Source organism: Monodelphis domestica, chromosome 4 (assembly GCF_027887165.1).
Source record: "Monodelphis domestica isolate mMonDom1 chromosome 4, mMonDom1.pri, whole genome shotgun sequence".
In the NCBI taxonomy this organism is placed as follows: domain Eukaryota; kingdom Metazoa; phylum Chordata; class Mammalia; order Didelphimorphia; family Didelphidae; genus Monodelphis; species Monodelphis domestica.
Genome location: NC_077230.1, coordinates 340,093,449 through 340,106,459, shown reverse-complemented (window position 1 = coordinate 340,106,459; position 13,011 = coordinate 340,093,449).

Sequence of the window (13,011 nt, the reverse complement as noted above, 5' to 3'; positions counted from 1 at the left end):
CTAATTCTTATCACAACTATACTAGATATTTAACAAGACCTGTATCTCATATTATTATCTCCCCAACAACTAGCATAGCTGTTTTGCAATAATTGGAATAGCAAATAGACTTGTAATTTCAATGCTATATGGAACTCCCAGAGGCAAGAAACTCCTTCAACCCATACAGCTCTGGAGGTTGGAGAATTGCCCAGACCAGTGATCAGATCTTCCTGACTTGAAAGCCAGCCTTCCATCCCTACCTCAGCTGCCTCCCTTGCATAGAATCGGCATTTCCTCACAAACTCCAAAACAGGGGAACAAAGTGGAAGTGGGTTCGTTGGTGCCCTTTCACATTTGACCAATACCCCTACCCCAATTCCACTCCTCATTACTTTATTTTATTGGGGAAAGAACTAATTTTTAAGTCAGACAGTTTTATATTTAAGTCCCAACTCAGACAGGGTAACTCTGTTTCCCTGAAAAAGTCACTTGGATTTTCTGAGCCTTGATTTCCTTGTCTGTACAATGGAGAGAGTAACACTTGCAGGTTACCTAGCTCACAGAGCTGGTACAAGAAAAGGGATTTTGTCAACCATAAAGTTCTATAAAGATGTGAGTTATTATCACTTCTGGACTCTGGAGGCTTCCAATAGCCTCTGGATGCTCTCTTGCATCTCTGTTTCCTGGCTTCTCTGACTTCCTTCATGTGCCAGCTAAAATCCCAGGAAAACTTTTCCCAGTCCCCATTAATACTGGTGCCTTCTATTTGTTGACTATTCCCAGTTTATCCTGTCTGTACCTGGTCTGTACACTATTGCTTGCATATTGTCTCTCCCATTAAACCGTGAGTTCCTTGAGAGCAGAAACTTTTACCTTTGTATCCTTGCCTGGCACATGGTGAGTATTTCATAAGTGTTCATTGAATGACTGAGTAAGCGGTCTCTTCTTCCCAATCCTACCCTCCAATCCATGGCATCACAGCCATTTTAGAATCGTAGAATAACCATTTTCAGAGTTGGGAAGGACAGCCCAGCTCTAACTTATTCCCTTCTCAAAATCTTTCAGTGCCTCCCAATTGGTCTAAGTCAGAACTCTTTAATCCGGCCTTCAAAGGCACCCATCTGAGGGCCACAACTTTTCCATCTTTTTTATTCCACTCCTTCCTCTCACACACTTTATTCTCTAGGCCAGAGGTGTCAAACATGCTTCTCAATTGGTAAAGGTTTAACGAAATAAAAAAAATGATATAAAAATGTTAGTGTGTGGTTTTCTAAGTCAATATGTAGCCCACAGGGATCCTTACTTTTGATTTAGAGGCCACCATTTCTATTTGAGTTTGATGCCACATGGATGACTCCTTGGTCCAGAAACCCATCCTTTAATTTTCCTCTCCTGTGTCTTAGTCCTTACTATTCCATATTCCTGGAAGGACAAAGAATGATAGATTTAGATCTGAATAGTTCCATAAATTGATAGGGTGTTCCATAAATCTTCCTCTTTCTTATTTTGGAAAGGGCCTCCCAGGAAAAGAAAAAGGGATTGATTTGGAACACACAAAGGGAAATTTTATCCCATAAATTGGCTATTCTCTAAGACTTAATATTAAAAACTTATATATGTGACTTTGGGAAATTGCTAGTTAGTCTGAAAATGTACCATGATATAGTGTGATTTTATGGTGATAATTGTATATTAATCAAAGGTGAAATGTTAGCAAAATTCGATTCTGCACAACACCTATACTAGAGAATTGTTTGTTGTCACTAAGAAACTTCAGAACTGTTTGAATGTAAGTAATAGCCAGCTTGACACCAAGAGGGAATTCGTGCAAAATTCAGTCAGACAAAGGTTATGGTGTATTGTGAAGAATCTATTCTGAGATTTAAATTTTGGGTTTTATATGGGATAGCTTTTAATGGCATGTACTACATGTTAGCATTGGGGTTTTAGAAGTTTAATTTGATCATCAATATATGTGAATTAATATAGGTATTAAGAATTTGGTATATGGCTAAAATTGGAATTTTTAATCAGTGTTGTGTTTGATTGTACTGAGAAATTTTTTTATCCATTCAAATATAATCTGTTATAATGTCATAATGGATACACACAAAATTTGTATGAAGTTGTGCTGCGAAAAAACAAATTAATTTTATGCAAACTATGTATAATGCTTTTGGCAAAGAAAATTTAACCAGTCCAGAAATCAAATAAGATTCATTATTAGGCTATTAAATATTAAGTAAAAGATAGTCCCTTCTCCCCTATTTATAGTAAAAGTAGTAGAGACAAAAACTGAAGGTTTTATTCTGCTTGGAGCAGAAGTTTAAAAGGAACACTGGAATCTTAAGGAAATATTTTTAGGTAACTCTAAACAAAGTCAATTGGGAAGTTGTTAAATTTTTAATTAATATATTGGGAGTGTTTTATATCAAGGTTTTAAAAAACACATAACTTAAGTGTTAAATTGAAAAGAAAGGGATAATTTTTTTCCTCAGCAAAATACCCACTTACTAGGAATATAGCCAAAGGCAGCAAGTGTGAAGAAAAAAACCCCTGGACCTTTTCCAAAAATAATTGAACCCCTTCCTCAGGCATAGGCAAGAGATCAAAAGTGCTTGCAGTTACCTAACACTTATAATAAAAGATCACTACAACAAAACATCTTAAACAGACAAAAGTTCTCAGTTACCTTATCTAAATATTAGAGATACAATTTGAAAGCCCTGAGAAGTTAATAGATCTTGAGCTGATAATAAGATATATCAACAGGAATTTCAAGAGTTTATTTTAGCATACCCAAATATCATAATTTCTATATACTACTATTAAGTAAAAATATGAGTTTTTCTAGAAACAACAACTACAACAGCAACAACAATAACAACAACCAAAGGGTTGAAGCTGTACAATTTGGCTAAGTGATAAAGCTGCAAAGTCCAAACTATAAATTCAGATTTCTAAAGAAACTCAGGTTTAAGAACAGATTTCCCCCTTACTCACAATTGATATGCTAAAATTAGTTAAACCAAATTAATAATACAATAACTTATAAATAATTGGATCAACTGTTTAAGATGCTAATGAGAATATATCGTAATTAAAAGATTCATGGTTCAGGTGGTTAGGATAAAATTTTTGAGAAAATATCTAAATTACCTTTATACATCTACATATCAATCTTTCCTGTGGATGCTTCTGTGTGGGCCACGGTGGGTCCACGGTGGGTCCATGGTGTGGATTTGGGACCTCATTTTGAGAAATTGAGTGTGTTGACCCCTCAAGGGAGATTGTTTGGAGTTGCTAAGATACAAACTTGAAGAAATCATTCCCTTGCTCCCCCTCCTTTTCTTTCTCCTCCCAACTAGAGAGAAACAGACATGTACTGCCTAACAACCAAAAACAGTTTTTTTTAATTACAAATAATTTCATTGGTTACTGAAAAAAGGACTCCATTATCCACCTTTATGTATGGAAATCCACATATAATTTTGAAAACAAAGATCCTATGATTTTAAAACACTACCATTAAAATTTTTCATTTAATTTTTGAGTTAACCTGTCTTGAGTTAACCTGAGTTAACCTTTTCTCCTGTTACCCCTCCCCTTTTTCTACTGCAGTAAAAAGGATTCTTAGAGAGCACTAAAAAAATTCTATCATAAATTTAAGCATACTTTAAGATAGGACAGGACAATTTTTCACCACTATAGTGATATGTACATAAATAAAGCTTCTATGCAGCAAAGTTAATAAGAACCTTACATTTATTTGAGGAATTTCCCAGGGACTACAAAGCAGCACCCAGGAAGGATGGAAACACCCACTGAAACCCCCCCTAAGATATTTTCATTATTAATATCCCCTCATTATTGGAATTTCTATCATTATTATTCTTACTTAGCCCCAGGAAAAATAGATGAGAGCAACACACTTGCAGGGTTAATACAGATGTCCCACTCTGTCTCCCCAGGATATTACCAGGAGATCTCACTTACAAAATTAAACCCAAGGCTTCTTATATACCCAGTTAGATAGGGTCCTCTTTTCTAGGCATAAAAACTTCTGGCAAATCTGTGCTCTGAATTCCCTAACCTATATTTGGGTCATGTTGGTTCTACCCTCTGATCCTGCACTTAGCACCAATGTTTCATTGACTATCTCCCTAGGCTTCTTGTCTGTTGTTAGGTTCCATGGAAACATGTATGTTGAAAATGAAACTGTGTGCCAAGTAGATTTGTGATCATGAGGGTATAAAATAAAGCTAGGCCTCAGCCAAGGCAGAACAGTTTATCCTGTGAAACCTGTGCTGCTGGTTGAATGAGAAAGCTGTGTCCCATCCATCATTTTGCTGACACCATCCCACCTCCAAAACCCCATCCCCTGTGGGAAACTAGCCCACCCTACAGCAGGTTCAGAAACCCATCCTTTAATTTTCCTCTCCTATGTCTTAGTCCTTACTATTCCATATTCCTGGAAGGACAAAGAATGATAGATTTAGATCTGAAATAGTCCTGAGAGATCCTTTGGCCTCCAAATTTTACAGATGAGGAAACTGATGCACATATAATAAGCAAATTTTGATAATAATAAGTATTGGGATTAGAGAGTGGGAGTGCCTTAGGGTAGAAAGTGGCTAAAGATATTTTTGGTTTATTCCAGAATCCTATGACTGTTCTTGTTTCCAGTGGTGTAGTTACTCCAATGTTTATGGATAGTTGTGTAGTTGGTGTGAAGGAGTATGGGAGGAGGTCTAGGAGGTTAGTAGAGGGCGGTGAAGTGAATCAGAGATATTAGTATTAGAGCTCTGGTTCAGCCTTGCTTGTTGAGGATTATCATTATTTGTTTAGTAATTAAGTGGATTAGTCAGATGTGTAAAATTGGAATGTAGTTTGGCAGTCATCTTTTAGGGGCTGTTAGAATGAGACGTGGGAATAAAATGATGATGGGTAGGATTGTAATACCTATAATTGTAATTGTGATGAATGGGGCAAATAAATTTTCATTCCTTTTTTCCCCTCAAGGTAGTGTTATTTTTAGGGGCTTTGTTCTGTTTGAGGAATAATTAAAGTTATGCTTTGGTTCATTATTTTAATCTGGTATGCACTGAATGGGAAGATAATTATTAATTCAATGGTTAAGGATCATGTGGCAGTATCTAGTGGCATATTGTTTTTGAGGAGATATCATTTCTCATTTATACTTTAAAGTATTACGTTAATTTATACAAAAATGACTACATTATGAAACACCATTTTCCAAAGTATTTTAGTATCATTATTTCTAGTATGTAAAAATTAAATCTCAATAATAAAATATATTTTAAAGGATTTATTAATGATCATTAGAAATCAAGGAAAAAAGAGGATACAAAATAACGAACATGTGCCCATGGCTGATTAGCCCATTTAAAATCCCTGCACTTAGCTTACCACCACCACCATGCTGGCTGCAAACCCAAGAAAGAGACCCAAGAGGACTGCCCACTCACTAATATCCTCTGTCTATAGGAAGTATGTAACAACAGGAAGTCAGTGGGCTCCCGGGAAATGTAGTTCTTTTTTAGGGTAACAGATTTTCAAATATACAAGTATGATAGGTATGAAGCTGTGGTTGGATCTGCAGATTTTTGAGCATTATCTATAAAACACACCTCGTTGAGTTGATGTCAGGGTGACTTTGTATAGTTGGCCAGGAATTGTGTCTGCTTTTAAGCCTAATGAAGGAACTGCTCATGCATGTAGGATGTCTTCTGATGAGATTAACAGATAGATTGGAAGAACTACCCAATTATTCACTTCTAAGTAGTCAAAGTTGGCCTGGATTGAGTAGGAATTATGTATGAATCAAATGTCAGGTCTTCATAGTCAGTGTATTCATAACTTCCATATCATTGGTGACCTATGGTTTGACTGTTAAATATGGATTATAAATTTCATCCATTATGTAAAGGATTCATAATGGCTTGCGTCAAGCCACACACATGTTAAGTGTGTCAAAATGAGTGCCTAAAGCCACACATATATTATGTGGTAGAGCCAGGATTAGAAATTGGGTCTTTCACCTTCAAATCCAGTAGTCTTTCCACTACTGCATACTGCCACCTTTCCTGTCAAACCCTGAATAATGATGATCCTTGAGAGCCAGTTCCAATGATAGCTTTATGAAGTTTTCTTGGAAATGAGCATACCCTCAGAACCCTCAGACGAACTTTGTTCCTTTCTCAAAGTCTTTCTAAGTCTGCTTGATTTCATAGAATCACAAGTTTCCAGAGCTGGAAGGCACTGCAGGAATCATCCAGCCCAGCCCTTACCAGAAAAGACTATACACTATAACCTCTTTAACTAGCAGTCATCTGGCCTTTTTTGAAGATTTCCAGAAAGGGGAAATCCCACTAAATCCCAAAGAAGTCCATTCTGCTTCTTTAGATAGTGCAGATTGGTAAGAAATGTGCCCTTCTTTCAGCCTAAATTTGTCTTTTTGCCACTTCTACCCATTGGTCCTCTATGCTCAGGAAGAACAAGATTAATTCCCTTTCCATGTGACAGTCCTTCAAATGATTAAAAATGATTCCCCCAACTTATACTGATGATATTGATTTTTTGAATCCAAGTGTAAGACTTCACACTAATCTCTGTTAAATTTTATCTTTGATTCAGCCCAATATGCTAGACTGTCAAGGTAATAATCTGTTGCTGTTCAGTTATTTCCAACACTTTGTGACCCCTTTTGGAGATTTTTGGCAAAGCTATTGGAGTGTTTTACCATTTCCTTCTTCAACTTATTTTACAGGTGAGGAAACTGAGGCAAACAGAGTTAAGGACCTAGATCAGGGTCACACAGATACTAACTGTCTGAGGCTACATTTGAACTCAGGTATTCCTGACTCTAAGCCCAGTGCTCTACCCACCACACTATCTAACTGCTCCTTCAAGATAATAAATAGCCATCATTTATAGAACACTATGATTTGCAAAACACCTTACAAATATTATTTCATTTGTTCCTGATGACAACCCTGGGAAATAGGTGTTATTATTATCCCCATTTTTTAGATCAGGAAACTAAGGGTGGGAAAGGGTAAGTGACTTGCTTAAAGTCACAAAGTTATTTTAATGCTAGATTTGAACTCAGTTCTTCCTGCCTCCAGGGCCAGTGTTCTATTCACTTCACCAACTAGCTGCCTGATCCTTATTAGCTCTCACCTCACCAACTAGTTTTGTCAGACTCGATAAGGATGTCATTTATGCTTTAATCTTAGGCATTAATAAAAATGTTCAATCCTAGATTTCCAAGGTAGTCTATCAGAGATGTCATTCCAAGATGCCATCAGATCACTGAATTTTCTGAACATAATTTACACCTTCTGTGCCCTAAGTTCCTTAAGGTCAGGTTAAATGGCTGATTCATCTCTGCATCCCCATCTTTCTAGATACAGGGTCCATCCAGCCCATTATCTTTTAGTTTAGATGTGTGATTTTAGCCATGTCAAGAACTACAGGTCAGGGAACTTGGTATATCATTGCAGATCAACAGCTATTCTGCAACCAAGTCTTTCCAAGGTTAAGTGTCATGCCCCGGTGTTGTATAGTCAGGACTTGCCAGAGGTAGGATTTGAACTCAAGTCTTCCTCACTGGGAAGCCTCTCTCTGTCCACTATCCCATGTTACTCACATTTAATAAGTGCAGTTGAATTATGCATGAATACATTGAGTTAAAAGGAGGGTGTACAAATAAAGTAGTTTAATTGCTAATATTAGGAGAGGAAGGGCAGGGCAGTGAAGAGTCCTGGAATGAGAATCAGCACTCAGCCCAGGTCCCTGGATCCTCATTCCAGGTCCATCAATAATACCCTGGATGACCTCAGGCAGGTCACTTTCCCTCTGTTTCTTTGAAGAAATGAGGTTGTTAAATTGTATGAGTTCTAAGGCTTTTGTTAGCTCTGAGAAAAGCGTAATGGGACTATTAATCATCCTCCTGTTCCTGAAAGCTCTGTCTCTCTTGATGGAGTCAAAATGACATTAGCTTTTTGGCTGCTGCATCCCACTGTTCACTCATATTGAAGTTCATGAAAATTTCTGGGTCAGACAGACTGCTAGTCAATCAAGTGTATGTCCCCCCTGACTCCCAATTCATACTTCTGAAATAGATTTGTGGGGCCCCAAAGGAAGACTTTACATTTGTTCCTATTATATCTTTTCTTATTAGATTTGGTTAGTGCTGTAGACCTCCAAAATCTATTTAGATCCTGACTCTGTGGGGATTGTGTGAGCTATTTCTCCCATCTTTGTGGCATCTGCAAATGTGATAAGGATGTGCCCTATGCCTTTATCAAAACCATTCATAAGAATGGGCTCAGCATAGATCCCTGTGGCACCTTCCAATATCAAACCACTAATGCCTGTTCTTTGAGTTCAGTCACTCAACCCAGTTTGAAGTATATCCTGTACATTTTTTGAACCAAGCAAAAGACTTTACAACAATTCCTATTTATTTTCATCTTCTTTGATTCAGCCCAACATGCTAGACTGACATTCAATTCTGAATATCCACTTCCCATTTCTCCATCTTTTCCAAAAGAAGAACATGAGAGATTTTCTCAAATGCTTTGCTAAAAATCTAGGTCAATAAGGGTGGGCTCTCTGGGTGGAAATACATTTAGAAAGAAATCTGGTATATAAGCAAAATGTCTTAATTAAATAAATTTTTATGTAGGTACAGATTTTTAAAAAAAGAGAACTGTGATTTAATTTATTTATTTTGTTGATTTCAGGAACTCCTAGAGAGGAAGTTTCCTCTATCAAAGTAGATGGCAACTACTTAGAGAATTGCATTAAATGTCTTGCTCAGGGTCACGTGGCCAATATATGTGAGGATAGACTTAAAACCAGGTCTTCCTAAATCCCAAGATCTGTCACTAGATTTCTATCCATTAGGTAAACTAAAGCTACAGATTACCCCAATTCATAAATTTAGCAACTTTGTCTAAACAGAAGTTTAATGTTGTTAATGTTAAAGTTAATGTTGCCTGTTTTTGGTTCTTTTTTGAAAAAAGATACTTTATTGCAATTTATTTTTTCAATTTATAAAGTCTCACCTCCCTTTTAAGGAAAAAGAAAAAGAAAACTGGTAATAGACATAGTCAAGCAAAAACAATTCCCACACTGTTCATGTCCCAAAACACACGTTGCATGTATTGAATCCATCACGTCTCTATCCAGCGGTAGGTGACATGAATCATCTAGTAAAATTCATACTCAATCTATATGATAACTAGATTTTTATAAGATAGATTTTTATCATCTTGCTCTTTAATAATACAATACATGCTAGTGGGACCTGCCAAAGTTTGTTCTCTGCTAGGATAGCCTTAAAGATCAGTCCACCTTCATGAGACAATTTACCATCAAGGTAGGGCTTCTGTGGACATTTTGACTAGATATCTGAGCAATATTTTCCTGAAGTTCCAGGTTTTCAACCAGAAGTATTTAATAATTTAATTTAATTAATTTATAACAATATAATTGTAGAATATTACATAGTAAAATTAATAATAATTTTCTAAATAGTATATTTTCTATTAAGAATTGATTTAATTAATTAAATTATTTAAAACATCAAAGAGGAATTTATGGCTTAGATTATCCTATCATTTTAAGACTAGTTTATAGGCTCAGTGGGGACCTATTTATAATTGAGGACTAGAAAAAAATGCACTTTTTAAATTTTGTAGATTAGAAAAAACTATGAGTCCTGTTAAATTATGAGAGCAAGCCTAACACAGAGAAGGAATGAATGAACTACTTTTCCTCTCTGAGATTTTCTTCATCTATAAAAATTGAAATTCTAATACCTGTAGTGCCCTAGCATCATAGAACTAGAGCTAGAAGGAACCACAGAGGCCATCTAGTCTAATTCCCTCAGTTTACAGATGAAAAAACTGAGGACCAGGTTAGGTAAAGTGACTTGCCCAAGATCAAATGGTATATACACATTTAAAGGTAGGATTTGAATGCAGGTCCTCTGACCCCAAAGCTAGTAGTCTTTTCATCCTACCTACTGTCTTCTACTTAACCAAGTTGTAGTAAGAAAGGGACCTAGCAAACTTTAAAGTGATAGAGAATGATAAACAATTAACTTTGCACATTTTTAAGTGATCCAGAAAGGTGAGCCACTATTCTCAGTGGTTCCCAACTGGCTTTGGGATTGTCTGACGGCCATTTCAGCTGACTAATTCTCTGGATTATGGCTCGTTTCATTTTGGTTGAGGTTTGCTGTTTCCTCACCTCTATCACACCTTCCCCTTCTTGCCCCACTTCTACCTCCATGAGATATCCAGGTCCATGGTTGGTAACTAGTAGGGGGATAGCCACAGTTTGTGAACCATTAACCCTTGGTTTGCTGCCACCTGGTGGCGAGACAGGCCAAATGGCTGGCCAGGGTTGGCAATGGCAATGACTGCAGGGCTCTTCCTCCTACCCTGGAGAAACAGCCAAGTGAGCATTATGGGTAGGCAGTTCATGTGAAAAAGATTTGGGGATCTTAGAGGCCTGAGTGTTCAACATGAACTAACAAAGTGGAGGGGCAACCAAAAACATGAACGCAACCCATTGTGGTCCACACCTGGGATTGCATTGGTATAAGAACTCCCGGGGAGAAATTCATCCACCAATTCATAGCAGTAACTTGTCTGTAACTTCCAGCTTTATAGACTTTCTGTAATTAATTGTTGATAATTAATTTGTGATCATATAGCTAGCATGTGTCAAAAATAGAGCTTGAATCGAGCTCTTCCTAACTCCCAGGACTTTTCTTTTATGTCCGAGGCTCTTAATCTACTATGTGTTCAACACTGTGGGAGTAAAATCACAGAAGAAAAACAACTGCTTGAATACATGGGTCGAAGGGATGTGGTTGGGGATGTAGACTCTAAATGAAAATCCTAGTGCAAACAACAACATGGAAATAGGTTCTGATCAAGGACACAAGTAATACCCAATGAAAATTGCACGTCAGCTGCCTTCTTGCAGCCCTTCTTGGTGGGTGGCGCGGAGGGAGGGAAATAAAGTGAATATTGTAACCAAAAAAAAAAATTAAATTAAAAAAAAAAGAATTTAAAAATCTTCTATGTGTTCTAGACTGCTCTGACAATTCGGGAAACCTATGAATGCCTCAAAATAATGTTGGTTTTGGTTTTCATTGAAAAAGATAAAGTGCATAGTATTCCAAAGGAAATCAATTAAGGGGAAATCAGTTACTTTTTTTTTTAGTTCACAAACCTCAGGTTTAGAACCCTTGTACCACTCAGAATCTTAGTCTGCAAAAATAAAACCAAAATGTCCCAAGCGAGAACAATGAGAGTCCTATTGGACTCTGACCTGGGCAGAGTACAACACTGGAAGCTCCTTGAGGATGTTTGCTCTTTATGAACTCTCCTGATCTTGCCGTTTTTCTATTTTAATCTACAAACATTTATCACATACCTGTGATGTGCTAGGCACTGTGGTAGGTACTGAGGATCTTTAAGTAAACTTTCTATTTTCAGTACTATCATGTGGTATCTCAAAATGGATAGTAAAATAGCACTTAAAAAAAAAAGAACAAATTCAAAGAGATTGGTGACTTGTAAGTATTCATTTGAATAGACTAGATTTTAAAAGCCTCCTTTTAAGAGGAATGGAAACTGAGGCAGAAATGGAAAGAACTTTACAGATCACCTGAGCCAATCCTGCCATTGTATAGGGAAAATGAGGCAGACAGTTGATAAATAAGAGGTTATTAGTTCCTCTGGCTCCAAATATAGTATCCTTCTTTGGATACAATAATCTTGGCTTTCTACCACCAGATTCTTCATTCATCCCTTCGAGGCGAACCCATGACATTTCCTTTCATTAGCTGCAAATTCTTTGAGTCTCCTAGTTCTATTTGTTGCTAATTTTTTAAAACCTTTACCTTCTGTCTTAATAGCAGTTTGAGGATAGAAGAGCAGCAAGGGCTAGGCAATTGAGGTCAAGTGACTTGCCCAGGGTCACACAGCTAGGTTGTGTCTGAGGCCAGATTTGAACCCAGGTTCTACTGACTCCAGGTCTGGAGCTCTATTCATTGTGCCACCTACCTGCCCCACCACCTCCCCCTCTCCATTTTTTGTAACTGCAGTAGTGTTTCTACTTGGGCATTGGACAAAGATACATGTAAAGGGCAATCAGTTAGTATTTGCATATGATTCTTAGCCTTGTCTGCCCTGATTAGACACCATGGCTGAACAATCTCTTCTCTGGTGGTTCCCTGAGGATGAGCCTCCCCCAGCCTCCCTAGGTACCTCCTCAAACAATAGCACTCTGTCCATCACCAGGATCACGTGCCGAGCCCTCTCTGAGTTTGTGCCTCCCTTGGCATAACTTTCAAGCACCCAGTCACCTTCACAGAATGATTAGGCATTGGAGGGGGACTTTACTCATAGTAATGTACAAGCAGACCTCAGGCAGCTCAGCACCACACAAGATAGATTAAGAGATCTCCAGGGGAACATTCCCCAGATCAGAGAAATACACTCACAGACAAACAGAAGCATCAGGCCACTGTAGCTATGCAGCTCTCCATCCCTACATGGTCTACAGGGTGTGCTTCTCTCTTCAGGCACTGAGTGGTTTAGATACAGGGTGGTGAGCCTTAGTTTCCCAGTGAAAGCTCCACCTCATCTTTCGTGAATGTGTTGGCTGCTGTACAGCTCCAGCACTAGCAAGAGATTAGTGTTTGTCTAAGGCTATTAGTTGTAGCTGCTCTCACATGCCCCAGTGGACCAGCTGTGTCATCTTTCCCATTGTAGTAATGGAGAGAATCATCATGCCCACAAAGTTAGCAGAAGCAGAAATCATCGAGTCCTGCCTAGGTCTATGCACAGAAACAGAGGCTAGGACAAACCCTGAGTCAAAAAGGATCTAGGGACCAAAAGCTTAAAAGAGCCCGAGAATCAGGATTTCCATGAGAGCCCAGGATGTTCACTGAAATCCAATCAGTTGGCCATTTTCAGA